The sequence below is a fragment of the Otolemur garnettii genome, unplaced genomic scaffold (assembly GCF_000181295.1).
Source record: "Otolemur garnettii isolate 467f Iridium unplaced genomic scaffold, OtoGar3 scaffold00101, whole genome shotgun sequence".
In the NCBI taxonomy this organism is placed as follows: Eukaryota; Metazoa; Chordata; class Mammalia; order Primates; family Galagidae; genus Otolemur; species Otolemur garnettii.
The window spans coordinates 699,349-715,142 of NW_003852496.1; the positions used below are offsets into that span (position 1 = coordinate 699,349).

Sequence of the window (15,794 nt, forward strand, 5' to 3'; positions counted from 1 at the left end):
GGGGGGGGGGCACCAGAATAGAAAGACATCCTTTGCTCTGTTTGGGGAACATTGTAAAGTTAGCTAGAAGTCTTCAAAGGTTTAGGGGAAATGCCTCTGGAGGTCTTTCTCCTAAGTTGACAGAGAAACAGCATCATTTTTGAGTATTATATCAGGCAGGCACATTTTATTCTAGTTCTCTTAATAATTGTACAAAGTATAAATTCTCTTTAAGGATGGAGAATCAGGCTTAGAGAGTTTGGCTTTAATCTTATGGGTACAAAAGCTAGCCTTTTCTCACCGCTCCACCTCCTCCCCCCAATGATATGTGCAGGGCAGCCTGAAACTTTAGTGACAGTGGCTGTAACTATCCTGACACGGATGCTGATGCCCTACTGAGTTTAACAGACTATTAAAATTAGAAGGAGCTTTGATGACTGACTGTTTCCTTTTCCAGCTGGGTAAACTATTCAGAGTGAATAAATGGTTTGTCTGGAGGTACACAGTGAGGTGCACGGCACCATATTATGAGAGCCGTGTTCTTCCTTCTGCTTGTGTTTGAAAGAAGAAGATGTGAAGAAAGGAGGTGAGGGTAATAAAGTGTTTGGTGTAGGGGCTTTTTCTGTTAGCAGAGTTACTTGAGAGTTGAGGAGTTCACCTTTTTTTTTAGGTAGGTGAATAAAAAAGACCATCAGATCAACAAAGCAGTTACCAAAGTGAACAATGAGAAGTTAATTTAATAGGAGATAGGTGCCAAAGAAGAGTATGTGCCCCAACTTCTTCAGAGAAAATTGGATGTTCCTAAAGATCATTTGTGTTTGTTTGTTTATTTTTTTTGAGACAGAGTCTCACTCTGTTGCCCTAGGTAGAAAGCCGTGGTGTCAGTATAGCTCACAGCAACCTCAAACTCTTGGCTTTGAGCAATCCTGCCTAAGCCTCCTGAGTAGGTGGGACTACAGGTGCCCACCACAATCAATGCCCAGCTAGTTTTTTCTATTTTTAGTAGAGATGGGGGTTTCACTCTTGCTCAGGCTTGTCTAGATCTCCTAGGCTCAAGCAATCACCTCCTGGGGACTCCCTGAGTGCTGGGATTATAGGCATGAGCGACCAGCCTGGCCACCATTTATATTTAATCCCTGGGGACCTAGTCCTGGAAAATCCCCATAAAATTAAGTACTAGGGCCTTGCTAGTTTGCATGCTTATGTGCATGAATTTGCATAGTGAATTTAAGCCCTAATTCCATGAAAGGTAAAAGAAATTTAATTAATGCAAAAATGCTGCAGTTATATTCAATTCCAGTTTTCACGGCAAACATGTGTGAAATAAAGATTTTGTTTTAACCAGTACGTTCAACCTCATCTTTCAGTAAGTGATGTCACACACAGTAGAACCTCCATAGCTGACCTCCCTACACTGCCCACTTCCTTAAGTTGACCTAATTTTCATAGACTGGACATGTACCACATGTAGGTATCAGTACAGGAGGCCTTGTTCCTTATGTGGCCCCCTCCACGTGTTGACAGTTTGTTGCAGTCCCTTGGGTGGTCAGCTTACAGAGGGGCATGTGTTCATTTTTCTTCTCTACCCTTTGTAAACAGCCATCTTTGTAATTCACCTGAAGTTGGTTTCTTATCAACATTCAGGCTCCTCACTGTTCTCACCCTCTTCCCCTTTCCAGCTGCTCTGCTCTGCTCCCTTCCTGTGGGGGCTGCTTCTTTAGCCATGTTCCGTGTTCCCGGCCTCATCATACCCTCCAGACTAGATCACCTCTGTCATTATTGCTCCTCTGAGGCTGATTCTGGACCACTGCAGAAGGGCAAGGTCAGATACAGGAAAGGGTCCACAGTATGCCAGTGCCAGAGAGCCTGCAGCTAGAGCACCACGCCTCAGCCACCAATTACTTGTCACCTAAGCCGGTGTTTACTGCCAGGTTGTTACTTGCTGGGCACTGGGCCTGACCTTGTTGAGACAATAAGGAACAAAGCCAAGGTTCCTGCTATCACGGAGGCCTCAGCCTAGTAAGAGCAGGGGGAATAGACCAAAAAGGAAAAAGAGGCAAAAGAATAAAAGATTGCAAGTGTTAAGAAGGAAACAAAATAGTGCAAAGAGTAATGGCCTTGCCTGCTGGAAGGGGAATGGTCAGGTGATGCCTCCTCAGGAGGAAGCCTTGTCTGTGCCCCTGAACTGGTCCTGCAAAGAGTGTGCGTATTCACTCTGGGCTGAGCGCTGTGTAGGATGTATTAAGAACATCACAGGTATTCAGCGAGCTAAGCTGTCAGGTGAGATATCCTGATCCCATCTCAGAAGCAAGGAGACAGGTTCACTGATGAGAAGAAACCCATGGTGACAGAGTACGTTAGTATAGGGCTGGAAGGCTCAGGCTCTAACTCCATAGCCTACGTCCTTGGCTGCCACAAAGGGGTTAGGATGTTTGAAAAGATTGGCTCAGTTTGAAGGCCAGACTAGAGGGCTGTGAACACTTTATCTTTGAGGCAGCACTGCACTTCTACAATCAGGAGCAGAACTTTGGAAAGATTTGATCTAGTGACACTGATTTTTTTTTTTAAAAAAACATCTGTATTGAGACACATTTTACATATCATAAAATTCATGCATCCTAATTTTTTTTTTAGTAAATCTATAGGATTGGGCAACTGTTACCACAGTCCTGTTTTAGAACATTTATAAGACCTAAAAAGCCATTGAAAATATGGTGAACTGATACTTCTTTTTTTTTTATTTTTTGAGGCAGAGTCTCACTATGTCACCCTTGGTAGAGGGCCATGGTGTCACAGCTCACAGCAACCTCAAAAACTTGGGCTTAAGCGATTCTCTTGCCTCAACCTCTCAAGTAGCTGGGAGTACAGGTGCCTGCCACAATGACCTGCTATTTGTTTTTAAAATTCTTTATTAAATCATAACTGTGTACATCAGTGCATTTATGGGGTACAGTGTGCTGATTTGATATATAATATGGAACACTTACATCTAACTGATTAACATAACTGTCTCCTTGCTTTTTTGTGGTTAAAAAAAATTTTTTTTAACCACAAAAAAAGAAGTAGAGTTTGAAAAACAATTCATACTCTATTCTTAATAGTTTAGAAATGTATCATTGCATTATACACATTAGGTTGGATTCCCCTAAATACCCTTCCTTCTCCCAACCTCCCCAGCCCCTCTCTTTCCTCTTCCCTCCTTCTTTCTGGACTAGTTATGTTTTACCATTCCTATGAAAGTGTAGGTCATTGGTTCTCAACTTTCCTAATGCCGTGACCCTTTAATACAGTTCCTCATGTTGTGACCCCCACACCTGAGGAGCAATGTCTCGGTTCCTAAGATTATCAGAAATATGTGTTTTCTGATGGTCTTAGGCAACCCCTGTGAAAGGGAAAGGGTCATTTAACCCCCATAGGGGTTGTGGCCCACAGGTTGAGAACTGCTGGTGTGGGTGATTATATACTGATTTCATAGTAGTATTGAGTGCATTGGATGCTTTTTTTCCCCATTCTTGAGATGCTTTACTAAGAAGAATATGTTACAGCTCCATCCAGGTAAACATAAAAGATGTGAAGTCTCCATCTTTTTTATGGCTGCATATTATTCCATGGTGTACATATACCACAATTTGTTAATCCTTTCACGGGTCGATGGGCACTTGGGTTGCTTCCATGACTTGCAATTATGAATTGGGCTGCAATAAACGTTCTGGTGAAAATGTCTTTGTTGTAAAATGATTTTTGATCATCTGGGTATATACCTAGTAGGGGGATTGCAGGATCAAATGGTAGGTCCACTTTTAGGTCCACTTGAGTTTTCTCCAAACTTCTTTTCAAAAAGGCTGTATTCGCTTGCATTCCCACCAGCAGTGTAGAAGTGTTCCCTTCTTTGGGAGAATTTTTTTATGAGGAAGACCCCCGGGCAATTGAAACAACACCTAAATTGTATTATTGGGATCTGATCAAACTAAAAAGCTTATGCACAGTCAAAAGCACAGTAAATAAAACAAACAGATAGCCTTCAGAATGGGAAAAGATATTTGCAGGTTATGCTTCTGACAAAGGTCTGATAACCAGAATCCACAGAGACCTCAAACTAATCAATAAGAAAAAAAAAATCCCATTTCTGTGTGGGCAAGAGACTTGAACAGAAACTTCTCTGAAGAAGATAGATGCATGGCCTAAACACATGAAAAAATAGTCACCATCTTTAATCATCAGAGAAATGCAAATGAAAACCACCTTGAGATATCATCTAACTCCAGTAAGATTAGCCCACATAACAAAATACCAAAACTATAGATGTTGGCGTGGATGTGGAGAGAAGGGAGCACTTATACACTGCTGGCTATTTTTTTTGTTATAGTCATTGTTTATCAGGCGGGGCTGGGGTTTGAATCCTCCAGCCCTGGTGTATGTGGCTGGAGCCCTACCCACTGAGCTATGGGTGCTGAGCATGAACTGATACCTTTTGAAACAACCTGGATGGAACTGGAGACCAGTCTTCTAAGCAAAGTATTGCAGGGATGGAAAAACAAACACATGTACCCACTATTAAAGTGGAACTAACTATCAACACTCACATGCACATAATGGTGCATGAAACCAGCAGGTGGGAGGGAGAGAAGGGGACAGTACAGTCACACCTCATAGATGTGGGGTATTCTCTCTTGGTGATGTGCATGCTTATGACTTTGACTCAGATTGCACACAAGCAATCCACGTAAGCAACATGTTCGTATCTCTGTAATATTCTGAAATTAAAAAAGGAAAAAAAATCAATATTTTAACCCTTTTCCTGAACAATATGAGGACTTTAAACTTATTTATTTATTTATTTATTTATTTATTTTGAGATGGAGCCTTAAGCTGTCCCCCTGGGTAGAGTGCCATGGCATCACGCTCACAGCAACCTCCAACTCCTGGGCTTAAGCGAGTCTCCTGCCTCAGCCTCCCAAGGAGCTGAGACTACGGGCGCCCGCCACAACGCCTGGCCATTTTTTGGTTGCAGCCATCCTTGTTGTTTGGCGGGCCCGGGCTGGGGATTCGAACCCGCCACCTTAGGTGTATGTGGCTTTAAACTTATTTAAATGAAGTTATTTACTCCGACCTAACATTGTTGTCTGATATTTCAAAAGTAAAATATCTTTTTACCCCCCTGCCCCCCCCCCCCCAAATGACCTAAAAAAATACCTTGGCCTATTTGTGGTCATTCCCCATTGCCAGTCCTAGCCCCAGGTAAGCGCTGGTCCTCCTGTCTGTAGCATTTGCCTTTTCTGCACAATTCCCGTATTGTCATCCCTAGGCATCCATTGGGGATTGGTTCTGGGGTTCCTGCAGTTACCAAGGTCCTCGGATGCTCAAGTCCCTTATGTAATTTTTTTTTTTTTAATTTTCCTTTTGAGCAGGTTTTTTGCAAATAGTCATACAGTTCAGCCAGTTCAAAACGGGATGTACAGGGAAAAAGCATTTTTCCCTTCTACTGTACCTTTTTTTTTTTTTTTTTTGGCAGTCCTGTTCACTGAGGCAGCCCCATGACAAACTTCTTGTGCCACAGTGACTGTTCAGAATTGAGACTAATTAATGTCACATCTTTGCATTCCTTTCTTACAAAATGACCCTTATCTCTAGATTAGAGGCATGTCCCTGAGCCTGGCTCAGGAAGCCTCCATATTTGGCTGCGTTTCCTGCCTCCACTTCGTGTCCCAGCAGGGGACATTTGCTGTTGCTCCACTTAAAGCTGCTTCCTGCTCCTGTGCTGGTAATTCTGTTCTCCTCTCCCTCCTTGGACTGAATCCCTTTTCATCCTCAGGGTCAAGTGCAGGTGTTGGCTTCTGGAGGTCGCCTTCCATGGGGCCTTCTGTAGACTGCACACCTCCCAGCGCGTCCTTCCCTGGGCTGGGATGACTTATCACATGCTTCTTCCCGATTGCTGCCTGAGCAGGAGCCACAGCTTACTCATCTCTGTTCCCCAAGCTCCTAGGTCAGAGCCTGGCACAATGGGTAAAGTACTTGCTGGACAAAATTTTAAGCCACTGACTCAGTTATTCTTGCCCAAACTAAGAGTCCAGAAACTTTATTATATTAATTAATTGCCACCATTTAAAAATTGAGTTTTAGCTTTTTTTAGAAAAAAAATTGAGTCTGTCCAGTCTCATGGGCAATGCTTTTCTGAAGTTCTGAGTGGCTTTCCTCTCGGGGCGGGGGGTGGTGAGTGCTCTCACCACTGCCACCACCACCAGTGTTACCCCTGCACTGTTTTTTTTTATTTTACTGTTTGTTTGTTTTTTTAACTTTGTCAGGTCCTGTGGGCATTTGTGTTTGCCATGGTTGGTGTAGAAGGTCTCCAAGAACTCTATTCTAGAGTTTAAATCTGTGGTGAGCAGCCGGGGAATCTAATTTCAGATTATAGAAAACCAAAGGACTAGGGGACAAAATCTCCACGGCAAATAACCTTAAGCAAGAAGAGGAATCTTTTTAGAATCATAAGATTGGGTCTTGCTTCTGTAGGGAATGGGGTGTCCGACACCAGCAGCCACTGACCAAAACTCCCGAAAGCCTTTTCTTTTGGAAATTAGCCTCTTTAGCGCTGGCCTGGTAGTTGGCCAACCCTAACCCTCCCTAGCTGCATTCTGTAGGCCTGGGCTGGGAGAGAGTAGGATTAATCCCCTAGTTTTCTGGCATTGGATACAATACCTGGCATCCACCGGGCCTCAGAAAACGCTGCCTGGAGTGGAAGAGCGCTGCCATGTAGGCCTGGCCCGGCCGCTGACTCACGTACAGCCTCAGGCAGTCTGCTTCTCTGCACTGTGCCTCCCCATCCTTAGATGCCGTTCCTCTTATTTGTGAACATTTAGTGAAAAGGATAATTTTTAGAAAAATCCCTCCTCCGTTTTCTCTAGCTGCTAACATTTTAAGGTGGAAAAACTGTGAATTTCATATTGATACTCAATTTGTTTTGGCAGGTTGTCTGTTTTACATATGTAGATGCTCCCCCCTCTGATCTCCCCAGACTTCAGGAATGGGGGTTGGAAATCATTTTATTTTCTCAGAATTAGCCCTTCCAGGATATGACACTTGTTACTGGTCATCTTGGAGTCGCTCTGTGTTATGGCCTTGACTTGTGCGGGTGCCTCTGTGAAGTGCCCTGGGTTTGGAGGTGAGTCTTGGCTCTAGCACTTACAGTGTCTGTGATCTTAGGTGAGTGGTTCAACCTTCCTGACTCCACCTTCTTCATCTGCACAGGGAATGGACGTAGCCTGGAGCCTAGCCTGTGAAGAGTGCTCCAGAACAGTAGGACATGTGGTCTTGGCATCATTCTGGGTCAGTTTCTCAGCTCCAGTGGCGGGCTCTGTTGCCTCCTTCTGGAGTGAGAAGAAATGACATCCTTTCTCTGGTCTGCCCCGGGGTGGGGGTGGGGTCTCCCTGGTTTCTTCCTCCGGATGAGGCTTCTTGCAGCTCCCTGTGCAGCAGTCCCGTGGATGGACAATGGACAGGGAACCTTGGAGTTCTTGGCTCCTCCCTCTTTCAAGCAAGCCAGGCTTAAGGCCTTGTTGCCGTCTTTCATCTATTACTTTAAGACTTTTTCTTCTTGCAGACTATATCTTATTTTTAAATGCCAACTGTTCACAAATTCATACGAATCCTTTCAGACTTTTTCCAAGCTTATATATAAGCATACTCTTTCTTTTTTTTTATAGTACAAATGAGATCATGTTGTATATATCATGTTTCTCTTGCTTGTGCATTAAGTCAGATGCCTGGTCTTAAGTTATTTTACTCCTTCAGCTGGTCCACTTTTCGGCTTTCTTACTTCTGATGTGCACTGTTGTGGTGGGGACCCTGCCTCTAGCGTCTTGATCATCTTAGCCCTTCTTCCTCCTTTGCCAGACTGTCCTGTGCAAAGAGAAGCTCCTGATCGAGTCCTTGCCCAGAAACCATCAGTGAGTCCCAGTTGATTAGAGAATAAATTCCAGCCTCCTTGACTTGCTATTCAAGGCCCGCAATGGGTGGAACCCTAGGTGCCCTTCAGACCTCTGTCAGAGTGAACTTCAGACTTCTCCCAGCTCCCTCCCTTCCATGCCTTACATATGTCTGATGGTAGTAAGTTCTGATGTGTGGAGAGCAAGGAGAGGAAATGGCGGGTGATGGGGGCAGGTGCTTGCCAGTTTCAGACAGGGTAGTCAGGGGAATGCAGAAGTCCCCCTTGGGGTTGAGCCCCCTGGGACTCAATTGGTGTCTCCTGGCTGTCTCTTAGAAGTATCACCCCCTCCTTTTTTTTTTTAATATGAAAAGGCATTTTATTATTATTATTTTACTATATTACATATTAATGAATATACCAGATTGTATTTTCTCAAATGGCATATGAGGCACGTTTCTCTCCAATTCCCTGGAAAACCTCACTATCATTTCTCCTTTGGAGGATTCAGTGTGATACTGTCCATGAAGATACCAGTGGTGCTTAGTAGTATAGAACATTTTGCTAAGTTGGTCTATCATGGGTCCTTGGTCAAGCCATTCACTTTTTTCTGCTAATCTGATTTTCAGCACTTGATCGTGTGTTTCTTCATTATTACCCACAGGATCTGGCAGAGGAATAGGTTTGGGGTGTTCATATGGAATGTCCACAGAGCGGTGGTAGCAGACTATGGTCCTGCCATCAGATGCCAAAGCAAACTCTACTTTGCAATTATAGTCATCCGGTAGAAAAGAATATATAGATTTATGACAAACACAATATAAAGCTCTATTTTGGATTGGAAATAAACGTTTCAAGATACTTCTCTTTGATATCACCCATTTTACTGCTGCTCCAGCCATGGTGTATCAAGATACTTAAGAAAAAAGATGTTTTAAAGAAACACTGCTTTTAAAATCTGCTGCTAAGAAAAATAGGTTTTCATCCCTGGACAGTGCCTCACCGTGAGCCCACCGTCTTGTTTCCCACCCACTTTGCTTTTTACTGCTTTAGCTTCTGTGGGGAGTGACTGTCCTTTCTAGGGCCTGCTCTAGCCCATGAGGGCTGCTTAGCAAGTGTGCCTCCCCATGTTCTTGTTGGTGTAACGTCCTGTGGCCCTCGGAGCAGCCCAGTGGTTAAGTGCAAGGCCCTGGGTCAGGCTGGCCTCCTGTTGGCTGCAGGGCCTGCGGCAAGCTCTTTAACCTTTGGTCTCCTCTGAAGGTGAGTGTGGTGCTGCAGGATTAATGCGATGGTCCGTAGGCTGCTGACCCAAGGCTGGCGGCTGCTGTGAGGCTGTCTCCTGTCCTGCTCGTCCTCGGCATTGTCCTTCCAGTCAGTTACTGACAATATGCACTTGAGTTTTTTCAAGCAGTACTTTTCTTCCTCCTCACCCCCTGTTAGTTGTGGGGTGGCCACATGACTTACTAATAGACATGTATGTTGGTTTAATAAAGAAACCTGTAGCCCTCTGTTTGGGAGTTTGCCTCTAGACTCAGTTGCTTTTGGGTGAGGGTAGAATTTTGGTGATAGTCATGGAATGGTGACCCTTGGAAGGAAGTGAGATGTGGGTTCTAGATACATTTGCTGGGATGGAAATGGTGAGGTCTCTGTGTGTGCACGACTCAGGTCGAGGCGCAGGCCCCTCCTCGGCCTGTCCTTTGCCTCTGCTTCTGGCTGCTCACGGGCCTCCTCTTCTGCATGCCTTCCCACCCAGGGCTCTGGAGCTCACAGGGGGAAGGCTGCGGGCGGGGAGAGTCCCTCTGGGGATTATGCTTTGTCACTGGAGACATGTGGAGGTGCCAGCCAAGTATGCCATGATGGTGACAAGGAAAAGGCCCCACTCCTTGGCATCCCTCCAAAGTGAGGGCACGACTCGGTTTGAGCCATATGCTATCAGAGCTGGAGAAGAATCTGCTCAGTTTAGTTTTGTGGCCATCATGGACAATGGAAGAGACTCGCTCAAAGACACAAAGCTACATGGAAAACACTTGGGACAGTGCTTGGTTTTATAGTTCATGGCACATTCTAACTTGTCATTGTTCGTCAGCCACATGTTTTCATACACCAGTAAGTGCCTGAAAGATTAACATTCATATTTGTATAGTGCTCTGTGGTTTCACTTAATAGCTAATATCGATTGTTTTCCTTGTGCCAACTGCTTTCTGTAGATTTGTTTAATCCTCACAAGAGCCCTACAGTCTGTGCCATTAATTATTTCCATTTCACAGATGAAGAAACTAACTTAGAGATAAGAAGTCCCCTGCCCAAGGCCACAAAGCAAGTAAGCAGCTTAGTTGGAATTCAAACCCAGCCTGGTCTTAACTAAAGAGCACATAATTCCTGAGCTGTGTTGCAGCCAGGCCAGCCTCAGAGGGGAACTTCATTCCACAGGTTATGAAAGTGAAGCTCAGGGAAGCTCAAGGACTGGGTCAGGGTTCCACAGCTGCAGAGCAGTCTGAGCCCCACTTACCCTGCACTGCTCTGGATTTCGCCTTCCATCTGCTGACCATGCAAGACCCCCCCTCTGGCTATCTCTGATGTGACAGTGACCAAAGGGCCTCTGGCATCAAGCACCCAGCCCTGTCTGGCTCTGGAGGCCTCCATTCTGGTTCTGTTGGTACAGGGAGCACTGTCCAGATGGTGTTTATTCTCGCATGACTACTGTGTGTGTATGTATATTTGTTGATTAAAAATATTACTTGCTGTATTTTATGGTAACATTAAAAAATATTACAAATTTCTCACCGCCAACAAGAATCTTGCCAGTGTTTTCCTTAACCCTTTACTCACCAAGCAGTGTGATTCTGTTCATGCCACCTGGGCTGGGACTAATAAATCAGAACCTCTAGTCGCCTGTGCAGAACACCTGTCGTGGCTTCCTCTTGTCCTTGGACCAGATTTGAACTTCTTACCTTGGTCTGTCAGGGCCGCCCTATCTTTTCTTTGCCCTTCCTCCGGCTCGATCATCTGGTCCTCTAATTTTCGTTCACTTTCCTCTTGCCATCCTGACCCTGTCTGGGGCTTGCCAGACTCAGTCCTTCCTGGAGATGTTGTACCACTTCTCCCCTGTGCTGGAACCAGATCTCAACACCTAAGTGTGGCTGGGGCTTCTTGGCCAAAGGTGGAGTCTTGACATCAGTGTCACTGCTAAGCAGCCTCTCCAGCTGTGTGGCTTCTGTCCTCCCTGCCCTGGCCCTGTGTGCTCCCATCACTTTAATGCTATCATTTCTTCATTCATAGCACTAATCATTATCACTAATGCACTTCATTGATTTTTTTTCAGCTACATAAAAACATTTCCGAAATGCAGAAGTCCCGTAATAGGTGGAATGTTAATTCATTTGGGTGTCCTGCCTTTCATCAGGCAGTGTAAAATGATGGTGTGATTTATAATTGATGGTTCTCAGAGTAGATGAAATAGGGCAAGTGGGGTGATTTGTTAGCTTGCCTGTTGTTTCTTATGCCCCATTAGGAGGTGAGCTCCATGGAAGCAGTGACTGTATCTTCACTGCTATTACCTTCTGTTTCCAGAACATCACTACCACATCATGGGTGCTTAGTAAGCAAACAGTTGGTGAATGGGGAATGTGTTGTCCTAGGGTGCCCTAGTTTGTTTTCCTCCTGCAGCCAACAAGGGGCTGCTTCCTCCGGCCTCTGCGTGGGCTGCACTCCCATGGGCGGCACTCCCAGAGCCGCCTCTGCGTGGGCTGCACTCCCATGGGCGGCACTCCCAGAGCCGCCTCTGCGTTGTCAGGACCTCCTCCTCACTGTTAGTCCCTGGGCCGGGACTAATGCAAATTAGGACGTTGCCAGCTGTGACTGCCTCTTTTATGCCAGTCACATATGCCATCGATGCCTTCCCACTCCCTCATTGATCCCAGGACCACTAACATTTGGTCCTTAACGCTGACCTCCCCAGGACACATGCCCCGTGTCTCCGTCCCTTACAAGACGGTACATTCCCATGGTCTACTCTGAGGTGAGGGGCAGGTTCAGTGATGTGCTGGTAAATTTCTAACAACTGGCTCTCTCCCCACTAGAAAGGGGGACAAGTCCAGTGTGTCTCTCATTTCTTCATTGCTCATCAAAGACTCCATTACCAAAGCTTGGTCATAATGCTTTACCCCCATTTCCTTCTAAAAGTTTTATTTTTTTAGCGCTTGCATTTCAGGGGTGTCTAATTTTTTTTTTTGTTTGCTGCACATTGGAAGAATAAGAGTTGTGTTGGGCCACACATTAAATACACCAACTCCAATGAAAGCTGATGAGCCAAAAAAACAAAAAAAGAAGTCTGTGCATACTTCTTGTGATATCTGACAGCAAAGATAAGCAAAAGAAATCCTCAGAAAGCCATCATGTGTGTGGCCCAGGAGCTGTAGGTTGGACAACCCCTGATTTAGGGCTTTGATCCATTTTGACTTAGTTTTTGTGTATAGTATGAGAGGGAATTCAACTGCATTCTTTTGCTGGGGCATGTTACCTGGTTGTCCCAGTAACATTTGTGGAAGAGGCTTTTCTTTCCCCATTGAATTATCTTGGCACCCTGTTGAAAATCCATTGTGTTGTATGAAGTCTGACAAAAAAGTTTGTGAATTTGCCACCAGGCACTTACTTTGGCTACAGTATATAAATAGCTCAGTGAGGGTTTATAATCTTGGTATATCAGTGTCTCATAGCTGTGTTTATGACAGAGTGTACTGTGTCTTGCTGAGAGGTGTTCATTATTGTCTCAGGGTTTTGATGACAGCTCTGATAGCCATTCCAGAAAAAGGGTTCCAAAATTGCCTTGCAGGGGGACTAGGTGCTGGCTTCAGTGCATTGCTTCCCAAGGGGAGGACTTTGAAGGTGACCGTAGTGATATTTAGCAATGAGGTATGTAGCACTTTTTATAGGACGGGTTTACGAACTTAATTGTCAGACTGTGTCTTTGAAAATTCAAACACATTCGCACTTGCAAATATGCTTGTATGTGGATATTCATAGATTCAAATTCAGCTATCTTTATCTGCATTTTTATAATTGTATCTTTTACAAAATTAAGATATATAGAGAGTTCTGGGGCTTTTTAAGTAATCAGCAATATATCCCATGACGGTATATACATTCTCCCTCATTCTTTTTTAATGGTTCCATGATATTTCCTGGAACGTATATGCTGTGGTTTCTCTGACCAGTTCTCTGTCATTGGATGTTTATGTTGTTTCTGACTTTTCCCCCTAATTCTCTCCGTTGGCACAGCGAGTGTTCTTACACAGGTCTCTGTGTACATGGGGGAGCACTTTCCACGGTTAGATATCGGAAAGTGGAATTGGTTTTGTGCCTTTTTAATGTCTTCCCCTCAGCTGTGCTTTGTGATGCCTGGTACATATTAGGCACTTAATAAATATTTACTAAAGTGAACTCTTAGGGGCTTTTATCCTGGATTTATCCCTAGCTTGCTATTTCATCTCAGTAAACTGTTTTATGACACCCGTAGGCCTATTTCACTTCCTCTAAAGTGAATGAAGGTTTTGGTATCCAGTCTTCATTAGGGGAAGGAGGAATGAGTCAAGCAGGGTTTTCACTTTTTCTCCTAGTGTGGCCCTGGAGGTGGAGGTGAGGGAGCGGCAGCCCTGACCTTCAGAGCACTGGCACACCTTCAGGGAGCGCAGGCCGGAGGCACGTGTGTTATCATGGGGGTTTAAAGGACAGAGAGAAATGACACAGGCAGACCTTGGAGATGCTGTGGGTTCCATTTCAGACCAATACAATACAGCAGGTTTCAAAGCAGGTAATAGGAATATTGTGGGTGCCCAGTGTGTGTATGTCACATTTACATTACATGGTAGTCTGTGAAGTATGCAGTAACATTGTCTGAAAAATAATGTATGTACCTTAATGGAAAATACTGCTAAAAAATGCTAAAATATTCAGCCTTTGGTGAGGGTCTTGCCTTGATGGTAATGGCTGCTGACTGATCAGGGTGGTGGCTGCTGAAAAGGGTGGGGTAGCTGTGTAGTTTCTTAAAATAAAACAACAGTGAAGTTTGTCACATCGATTGACTCTCTTTCCTGAAAGATTTCTCTATGGCGTAGGATGCTGTTTGATGGCTTTTTACCCAAAATAGAACTTTCAGAATTGGGGTCAGTCTTGACCCCACACCTGCTGCTGCTTTATCAAGTAAGTTTATGGAATTTAATCGTCTACATTCTTTGTCGTCATTTCAAGAGTTCACAGCATCCTCACCAGGAGTAGATTCGTCACAAGAAATTAGTTTGTTTGTTGATCCATAGGAAGCAAATTCTCATTGTTCAGGGTTGCTCACGAGATCTCAGCCGTTCAGTCACCTCGCGACTCCGTTTCTAGTTCTCGTCCTGCTGTTTCTGCCATATTTACGGTTACGTCTTCGCCTGAAGTGTTGAACCCCTCAGAGTCATTCAAAAGGTTTGAAATCAACTTCTAAACTCCTTTTAATGTTGATGTTTTGACCTTTTCCCATACATGATTAATATTTTTAATGGTATCTAGAGTGGTGAATCATTTCCAATAAGTTTTCAGTTTGCTTTGCTCAGATCCATCAGGGCAAAACCCTGTGAAATGTACTTCTTAAATAATAAGACCTGAAAGTCAAGATTATTCCTTGAGTCATGGCTACAGAAGGGATACTGTGTTAGGCATAAAAACAGCAGTCATCCTCTTGACATACATCTTCATCAGAGCTCTTAGGTTGTCTGCTGCATTGTTAGTGAGGAGTCATATTTTGAAAGGAATCTTTTTTTTCTTAGCAACAGATCTCAGTAGTGGGCTTAAAATATTCAGTAAACCATTTTATATACAGATGTGCTGCCGTCCAAGCTTTGTTGTTCAACTCTAGAGTACAGGCAGAGTAGATTTAGCACAATTCTTAAGGGTCCTAGAATTTTCAGAATGGTAAATGAGCATTGGCTTCGACTTTTAAGTCACCAGCTAAAACTAACAAGAGTCAGCTCATCCTTTGAAGCTTGGCGCAGCCTGCAGTGCAGTGGTGAGATCACAGCTCACTGCAGCCTCTAACTCCTGGGCTCAGGTGATCCTCCCACCTCTGCCTCCTGAGTAGGGCATGTGCACCACAAGTGTGGGGACTACAAGCATGTGCCACCACAGTCAGCTAATTTTTAAACTTTTCATAAAGATGGAGTCTCACCGTGTTGCCTAAGCCGGTCTTGAATGCCTAACTGCAAACAGTCCTCCTGCTTTAGCCTCCTTGGAAGCTAAAGGCGTTCTTTTCTCCTCCCTAGCTATGAGAGTCTTACATGGCATCTTCAAATTAAAGCTATTTTGTCAGCACTGAGGATCTATCGTTTAGTGTAGCCACCTTCATCAGTGCTCTAAGCTAGAAATGTTGTGGCTGGTTTTGTCTTCTGTCCAGATCACTCTGATCTTTTCTGTATCAGCAATGAGGTTCTTTTGCTTTGCTATCACATGTAACTTCCTTCAGTAGCTAACCTTTTGCATTTACAGGTTGGCTCACTGTTTGGTGCGAGAGGCCCAGCTTTGGGCCTGCCTTTCCTCCCTGGCTTAGTCATTTCTAGCTTTTGATTTAAAGTGAGAGATGTATGACTTAGAGGCCATTGTAGGGTTATGATTGGCCTAATTTTAATATTGTTGTGTCTCAGGCAATAGGGAGGCTTGAGGGGAGGGAGGGAGGGAGATGGGGATGGCTGGTCAGTGCAGCAGTCAGAACACTCACACATTCATCTTTGTTGATTAAGTTCACTGTCTTACACGGGCATGGTTTGTGGACCCCAAAACAATTACAGTCGTGACATTAGCGATCATTGATCACAGCTCACCATAACAGATTGATAATAATGAAAAAGTCTGCTACGCTGTGGGG

The 15,794-nt window shown here is 44.4% G+C and overlaps 1 protein-coding gene and 1 pseudogene across 1 annotated transcript in view; one reads left to right on the forward strand and one right to left on the reverse strand.

The window, feature by feature from the left end:
- The window catches only part of CHCHD6 (coiled-coil-helix-coiled-coil-helix domain containing 6), a 263,209-nt gene that overhangs the window by 2,127 nt on the left and 245,288 nt on the right, over positions 1–15,794 (forward strand). The window lies entirely within an intron of this gene.
- Positions 8,388–8,802, reverse strand: LOC111727351 (annotated as a pseudogene).